Here is a 6,359-nt window from a genome sequence, read left to right as displayed (position 1 = left end):
TAGAAAAGGAAAAATATTGAAACAGTAAAAAAAATCAGTAAAGAGATCCCTTTCCAGGGACAGGGAGTGAGTGAAGAGAAGAAAAAGTAGAATAGAGAGGAATTCTAGGAGAGTGAAACTATTCTGTATGATATAATGGTGCATATTACATATTTATCAAAATCCATAGAGCTATACAATACAAAGAATAAGCTCAAATTTAAACTATTCACTTTAGCTAATAATAATGTATCAATATTTGCTCATTAATTATAACAAACGTTATCATATTAATCCAAGAATAGGACAAATTATGTTGAAGGAAAAGTGAGTATATGGGAATTCTGTATTTTTTTTAAAGACATATATATTCAGCATTAGGACCAGACTATTACATTTAGCAATCAACATGGGTGTAAAATACAAACAAAGAAACAAACAAAAAACAACTACATTAAAATGCTTTGTTGGGGGGCACCTGGGTGGCTCAGTGGGTTAAAGCCTCTGCCTTCGGCTCAGGTCATGATCCCAGGGTGCTGGGATGGAGCCCCGTGTCGGGCTCTCTGCTCAGTGGGGAGTCTGCTTCCTCCTCTCTCTCTCTGCTTGCCTCTCTGCCTACTTGTGATCTCTGCCTGTCAAATAAATAAATAAAATATTTTTTTAAAAAAATGCTTTGTTGGAATGCTTTACACTTTCCACAGAATAGAAACTAAAATAAACTTGTTATACAATTGGTCACAAATACAGTCCTCGGGGACGCCTGGGTGGCTCAGTTGGTTGGACGACTGCCTTCGGCTCAGGTCATGGATCCTGGAGTCCCGGGATCGAGTCCCGCATCGGACTCCCAGCTCCATGGGGAGTCTGCTTCTCTCTCTGACCTTCTCCCCATTCATGCTCTCTCTCACTGTCTTTTTCTCAAGTAAATAAATTAAAAAAAAAATCTTTAAAAAACAAAACAAAACAAAAAAAAAAAACAAATACAGTCCTCGAATTTTTTGCCCATACACAGTAAAACATATCTTTTTTTGTAGCAGCCAGGCACTGCCACCACTTGTGCTTGGCCAAGTTTACAAATCTGTTATAACCTGTAGTTTCCCTATCACTTCTCTGGATCTCCCATCATGCTAAGCTTTGCTTCCTGGAAGGACTTAAAAACCTCTTGTCACTGGCAAAGCTACTGCTGCTGCCCCTGGAACCACCACAGCCATCTTGATTTTGTGGTTTGGCAAAGTATTTGCTTCCACCACCATAGGGGCCAGAGCTTCTGCCTCCAAACTTCCCTCAGTTCATGGACCCAAAATTTGAAGACTGATTGTTTTAACTGCCAAGATCGTTATAGCTTCTGACAGCTCCAAAGTTCCTCTCATCATTACCAAATGGATTATAGCTATCCCCACTGCTTTTATACCCATCACCAGAGCCACTTTACCCACTGACATTTTCTTCATGACTGAAGCTGTTGTCATTTCCATCAAAACCATCTCCACAACCACCACCAAAGTTTCCAGAAACACTCTGACCTCTTTAGTTAGATGAAGCACTCATCATCTCTTGCTTGGATAGGGTTTTCCTTACTTCATAGTTGTGGACATTCATAGTACAGTATTTTTGCATGGCAAGCCAGTCTATGGAGTTGTAATCATCAAATGTTATAAAAGCAAACCCTTTTTTCTTGCCCCTGCCTTGGTCAGTCATGATTTCATCATTTTAATTTTCTCATACTGTTCAAAATAATCTATAGATAATGTTCTTCAGTGTCTTCTTTAATGCCACCAACAAAAATCTTTTTCACAGTTAAGTGGGCACCAGGTCTTTGAGAATCGTCTCTTGAGAGAGCCCTCTTTTGTTCTGCACTCTTCTGTCCACCTTGTGTGGCCTTGAATTCATGGCTGCATCCACTTCCTCCATGCTGGCCTAGATAACAAACCCAAAGCCTCTGGAGCCCTTGGTATTTGGATCTCTCATTACACACACTATATAAATGTTCCCCATTGTTCAGAATGGCTCCTCAGGCTCTCATGGGTTGTTTCAAACCTCAAATCTCCCATGAAGAGCTTCTGCAACTGTCTAGATTCTTTGGGAGACTCTGACTTAGACATGCCTGAAGTGGGAAGGGAGACCTTAAAATGATGCTTCCTCGGCAGGATCCGTGGGCAGAAAGGGGAAATTACATATTTTTTAAATCAATTTTTCTGTAAACCTGAAACTGCTCTAAAAAGAAGCCATTAATGATCAAACAAAAATAATAGTGTTGATTATTTTTTAAAAATATTTTATTTATTTATTTGTCAGAAAGAGGGAGCGAGCACAAGTGGTGGGGGCAGCAGGCAGAGGGAGAAGTAAGATTCTCCCTGAGCAAGGAACTGATTATGGGACTTGATTCCAGGACTCTGGGATCAGGACCTGAGCCAAAGGCTTAACTAACTGAGCCATTCAGGCATCCCGATTATGTTCATTGTTTTAATTAATAATTATTAGGCAAAAAAAAAAAATGCAAAACATACAACACAAGCAACTTCTTTAAAATCCTACCTATCTACAACCTCTGCATCTTCTCCTTACCAGCCAGACCTATTTTGTCTCTAAGTCCACATTTTCTACTAACTTTTCAACTGTCTTGATCTGAATTCTAATCCCATATGTTATTCCTGGAAACAACTGTCTCTAAGGTAATCAATCATAGCATTTCTCTAAATCCAGTGGATAGTTCAACTCTCATTTTACTTGATCTAGTGACAGAATTTTGCAATATTGTAATATTTTTCCTTCTTTAAATAATTTGTGTGTGTGTCTATGTGTGTCTGTGTGTGTGTGAGAGAGAAAGAGAGAAAGAGAAAGAGAGTTGGAGAGAGGATATTGTACCGCCTTGCTTTTCTGTCAACATCTTTGGCCATTCCTCAGTAAATATCTTTTCAAGCTCATTATCTTCCTCCGCTCTGCAAATTACTGTATTTCTGCATTTTTTTTTGGTTGAACACCTTCTTTGTGTTTATTCTAAAATTTCTCCTTTGAAACTAAAATGCTTCATTTGTCATCAGTGGGCTTGATGTACTCCAGTTTTCTCATCTGAATTTTTTGATCAAGGACATGATCAAATCTACTTACGTGTTTTAAAGTTACTTTAAATCAGCAAGTACACATGAAATATATGTTCTCCTTCAAAAATCAATCCTTTCTTAGAAAATATCTTTTTTTTTAACCACTTAGAAGAAATGAAACAACAAAAGTTCATTCTGATAACATCTTTCCGTCTTGATCCATATCCAAGGGCGTTAGTCTCAAGTAATAGAAAACTCTAGCTGGTTTAAACCAAGGAGTCAATATATTGACAACTTTAACTTAATAGTTTCATGGTTAGATGGAATCCAGACATAGTTCTTTTATAGCACTGGTTATGTTTCTTGGCGATTCTCTTTTCTCTACCCTTATCTGTATCTAAGCTTCCATCTAAGGTTGCAAAAACACTAACAGCCACATACAGCTGTGTATGTTTCATTATTCAGAGCCAGGGCAGAAGGAAGTAACTCTTCTGACAACTCTAACATGAAAGCTTTATTTTCTCTTGGTATGAAGATTCTTGGGTCCCTTGAATAATCTTAAAAACCATAAACATGAGGCATAGGATAGTATTCGTTTTCTTAAACTAATCAGGGTCTATCCTTGCCATGATTGGATTAGTCACATTCAAGTAAATGGGGTAGGGTTTGAAGGATTATGTAAAAAAGGCAATAGCAAACTTCAGAATCTATCATTTGTCCACTTAATATTCATATATACCCTCTTTCTCATACAGAAAGTTTCAAAAATAGACATGTTTAAATGCATCACATTCAAACCATTTTCAAAGGAAGACAAATCACTGTTTATTCCATTTGCTATGTTAAGCTTTGTTTCTAGAAACTCTGCTATATCAACTCTCATTTCAATTGTATATTGTCAGTGCTCTTCATATTCCAGCAATTGATGTTTACTTCTAACACACATGATCTATACTGAAAAAGAAAGAACAGAATATGTGCAAGGAGCCACTTGAGTTAAAGTGCTGTTGTTTGAATTTGTTAGTACAGTGGGATGCTGAAATATTTGATATGGGTGAATTGGCAGTAGTGGGGACCAAAGATTGGCTAAATAATGAAGAATAGGAAGATAAAGACCAAATTGTGAAAGTTCTAAATGATAAAACTAAGAATTATGAATCTGATAGCCAAAAATATTAAGTAGGGTCACAATGATGTCACTTTTAATAATTCTGAATTACCCTGTGCTAGTACAAAAAGGAAGGAGTCATGAAGTTATTTAGTCAAGTGAAACAGTATTAAGCAGTGAGATTTGTTCAAGAAAACTTGAAAAAAGTTAATAACCATGTGGCTGAAGGATAATGAGAGAGGTGAGGGAATCAAGCACATACTGTATGTTTTGATTGTTAGTGGACTTTTTTTTTTTGCATGCAAATCTTATTTGTATTTGTATTTAAATCTTGTCCTTGCAAAATGAGATAGGAAAGGTATTTTTTTTCTATTGTCTAGATGAACTCGTTTAAAGCAGATAATTTCCCCTTAAGTATTTGAAGGAATCTACAAATGAAGCTCATCCAAGACTGGAGTTTTCTTTGTAAAAAGGTATAAAATTATAAATTCAAGTTTATTAATAGTAGAGGATTATTCAGATTCCCTACTTTTTCTTGCATTAGTTATACTGAAATTTTTTTAAAGACTTTTATTTATTTATTTATTTTATAGTTAAGAGAGGGAGAGCATGAGGGTGAGTAGCGGAGGGAGAGGGTCAAGCAGATTCTGTACGGAGTGCAGAGCCCCACGTGGGGCTCAGTCCCATAACCCTGAAATCATTACCTGAGCCAAGATCAAGAGTAAGACGCTTAACCAACTGAGACACTCAGACACCCCTAATTATATTGAGTTTTTAAGAAAATTATTTTTATATACAAATTTAAAATTTTCTTAATTTTAAAAGCTTTTTATATTTCTAAGATATATATAGATATATATCTATTTATAGATATATATAAAGAGAGAGAGAGAAACTTTTTTTTATTCCTGGCTGAGAAAAATGTTTTTTCTTTTCAGTTTTATTAATATGATCAATTTTATTTTTAGTTATATATTTTTGTTTTTAAAGATTATTTTCTGATCTCATATTTATCATAATTTCCTAATATTTCTCTTAGAATTATTTTGCTTTGTTTTTTTCTCGCTCTAGGTACTGCTCTATTAGTTTCCTGTGGTTGTTATAACCAATCTGGTGGCTTAAAACAACAGAAACTTATTCTCTCATGGTTCTGGATGCCAGAAATCCAAAATTAAGGTGTTGAAAAGGTTGTGCTACTGGGAAATCCTCTCAGAGAGATTCTAGTGTTTGCCTTTTCTAGCTTCTGATGGCTCCAGGCATTCATTAGCTGAAGATGTATCCTCCAATCTCTTCCTCTGTAGTCTCACTGCTTCCTCTTTTTCTGTCTATCATCTCCCTTGTGGATCTCTGACAAGGAAACTTGATATAGAACTAAGGGCCCACGGGAATATACAACTTGTTCTCTTTATCTCAAGATCCTTAACTCAATCCCATCTATAAAGACTCTTATTTTAAATAAGGTAACAGTCTCAGGTTCTGCAAATGAGGATGTTGACATACCCTGCAGAGGGCTACCATTCAACTCATTGCACTTTGGTAGTTAAAGCCTTAAATCAAATTTCTGTCGTGGACTTAAGGCTGTAAATTTCCCACTGAAGATTGATGGTTCTCCCAAGTTATGATCATTTTACTTGCATTATTTGTTTCAAAATATTATTAGATGCAAAATGTTTTGTGATTTCTTTATTGAAACATGACATGTAACCTATTTAGAACTTTCTTGCTTAATACTTTTATATCTTACTTTTGGTATTGATTTTTAGATTCCTTTCACTGTGGTTAGTAAATATATGCAGCATGGTTTTGATCTTTGAAATAAATGTATATTTTCCCAGAATTAGGCCAATTAAAAGTTTCCATATTTTCTTGAAAATAATTCAGTTTTTAGGGGGATATGGTTCTATGTGTGTGACTTTTGTCAATTTTCTTAATCTTGATAGGCAAATGTTATCTTTCTTGAGCTTTTGTCTGGATTTTTATGCTATGGAGTAAGTTGCATTGATATCTCAAATTATGATTCAATATTTTTCATTTTTTTTTTATTATAATTTAAATGCTGGCCAGCTTACCTCCTGGTGGGAGTCAGTTGGATCCGTGGGCAGGAGTCCAATGATCTCGATGGGACCTCCAAATGAAAGACCCGCGGATCCCCTTACCCAAGAATCCAACACTGCCACTGGATGCAATCAGCAAGAGGTTCTTTATTGTTACGCAGGCGCCTGCGGGTGCTCAGC

At 36.0% G+C, this 6,359-nt stretch overlaps 2 pseudogenes; one reads left to right on the top strand and one right to left on the bottom strand.

Annotated features, from left to right (window-relative positions):
* Nucleotides 1-1,098: 1,098 nt before the first annotated feature.
* On the bottom strand, nt 1,099-1,674 carry LOC132027476 (heterogeneous nuclear ribonucleoprotein A1-like; annotated as a pseudogene).
* A 3,060-nt stretch (nt 1,675-4,734) lies between these two features.
* The window catches only part of LOC132027475 (nuclear transcription factor Y subunit beta-like), a 19,796-nt pseudogene continuing 18,171 nt past the window's right edge, over nt 4,735-6,359 (top strand).

This window comes from Mustela nigripes, chromosome 12 (assembly GCF_022355385.1).
Source record: "Mustela nigripes isolate SB6536 chromosome 12, MUSNIG.SB6536, whole genome shotgun sequence".
Taxonomy (NCBI): Eukaryota; Metazoa; Chordata; class Mammalia; order Carnivora; family Mustelidae; genus Mustela; species Mustela nigripes.
Note: the sequence above shows the minus strand (reverse complement) of the source record. Positions and strands in the feature narration are given on the sequence as shown.